The sequence below is a fragment of the Mandrillus leucophaeus genome, unplaced genomic scaffold (assembly GCF_000951045.1).
Source record: "Mandrillus leucophaeus isolate KB7577 unplaced genomic scaffold, Mleu.le_1.0 Scaffold327, whole genome shotgun sequence".
NCBI lineage: Eukaryota > Metazoa > Chordata > Mammalia > Primates > Cercopithecidae > Mandrillus > Mandrillus leucophaeus.
Window position 1 is genome coordinate 2875146 of NW_012103443.1, and position 2147 is coordinate 2877292.

At 35.7% G+C, this 2147-nt stretch overlaps 1 pseudogene; it reads left to right on the forward strand.

Annotated features, from left to right (window-relative positions):
- The first annotated feature begins 1674 nt into the window (after positions 1 to 1674).
- The window catches only part of LOC105545407, a 7499-nt pseudogene continuing 7026 nt past the window's right edge, over positions 1675 to 2147 (forward strand).

A 2147-nucleotide genomic window follows, 5' to 3' on the forward strand; every position in this document is an offset into this window, starting at 1 on the left:
TTGTTGTTCTCTCTGTTAGTTGTTGATACTTCTCTGTCCAACACTGACTGCTTGATCACTGATGCTCACTGGATGTCGAGTGTCTAAATTTTCGACGTCATGGGGGTAGAGGCTCCAAGGGGGAAGCCTCCCCGGGGCTGGTTCCTTGGCATTTGGAGATCTGGCTTTAGTTCAATCACTCTCAATTTCCCTGCTCCCAGCTCCTGCTCCAGGCCATCCACTTCATATCCTGTTGCTGCTGTGGTTTCCTTCTGTACTTGAGACTCTGGGTGGCTTCCAGTAAAATGATTTAAGTGAAACTACTTTGAGCAATGTCTATTTGACCCATGATACCTCACACACTTTTTTATCAATTCGGACAGTGAGAGCAAAGCAGGTTGGAAATTAAAGAAATTGAAAGCAAACACACAGGAAAAGAAGAAGTAAAATTACCTTATACTTGGAGACAACATGATTATCTATTTAGAAATTCTACAGGATCTACAAAAGAGCTGCTATAATAAATGAGTTCATTAAGGTTGCTGGACACAAGGTCAATATACAAAAATTAGTTATGGTTCTATGTACTAAGAATTAGCAACTGCAAATCAAAATATCATTTATAGTAATATCAAAACACAAGAAATACTTAGGAATAAATTTGACAATAGATGTGAAAGACCTGCACACTAAAAACTATAAAGCATTGCTGAGATCAATTAAAGAAGATCTTAGTTGAATGGGGAATATATATCATGTTCATGAGTCAAAACATAATATTGTTAAAACAACATTCTCTTAAGTAATCTGTAGGTTCAACACACTCAAATTGCAATTCCAGAAGGATTTTTTTTGTAGACATTGACAGATTGATTTTAAAATATATATGAAAATTCACGGGGCTTTGAATAGTCAAATCAAATTTAAAAAATAGGAACAAAGTTGAATGGCTATCACTACCTGATTTCAAGGCTTACTATTATAGGTAGTTACAGTAATCAAAACAATGTGTTACTGGTGTAAAGATAAACAAAAGATCAATGAAGCAAAACAGAGAATCCAGAAATGATCAGTACATAGAAACCTATTTTTGGTAATGATGCTATGACAAGCAAATTAGGAAACGATGATCTTTTCAAGAAATGTCTCTGCAATAGATATTCATATGCAAAAACTACAACAAAATAAAACCAAAAAAAAAAAAAAAACCAACAGAATGTTGATCTCTACCTCATATCATATATAAAAATCAACTCCAAATGGATTATAAACCCATTGTCAAATCTAAAACTGCCAAACTTCTGGAGAAAAACATAGGTGAGAAAAATCTTAGTGACCAGAGATTTGCAAAATTTTAAGTATTATACAAAGCATGAACTCTAATTATAACAACTGTTAAAAAAAATGAAAAGATGAGCCACAGATTGGGAAAACATGTTTGTAAAACATATATCAAACAAAGGACATTCACCTAGAATATATGAAGATATCTTACAACTCAATAATAAAAAGAGGGACAACCCAATTAAAAATGGTGGAGATTTAAACATCTTCACCAAAGAAGATATAAGGATGGCAAATAAGCACATGTAAAGACGCTTACTAACTTTAGACTTTAGGGAATTGCAAATTAAATCCACAGTGAGATACCCCTACACTCTCATATTAGAATGGCCGAAACGGATCTCATTGAAGATGGTGGCGCAATCTGTGTCCGGCATTATCAGAAGAGTCTTTATGTGGACAGTCTCAGGGGCACCTGAAGAGAATTTTGGTCTCGATCCAGAAAACAGAAAGAGCCAGTGGTTGCTGAGACAGTAAAAGAGGTGAAAAAAGAACTTATCCCGGTGTGTTCACCCTTACAAAGCCAAACATATACACCACCTGAAGGTCTCCAGAGTTGTTTGGAATCATGTTAAAGAAGTTTTTGGCTCATTTCTTCCTAGTAATTGGTGAGACATTCCCCTGGAAGATGGTTGCTCACAGTTCAATCTCTTGGCACGTTTAGCTGATGACTTGGGTCATGTAGTCCCTAACTCCAGAATCCACCAGTTGTGCAGGATTAGAGATGTTCTTGGTTTCTATAATGTCCCTATTCAAGATAGATCTAAATTTTATGAACTCAATGCCAGTAATCTGCCCCCCAATTTGAAAATCACTTGGAGTTA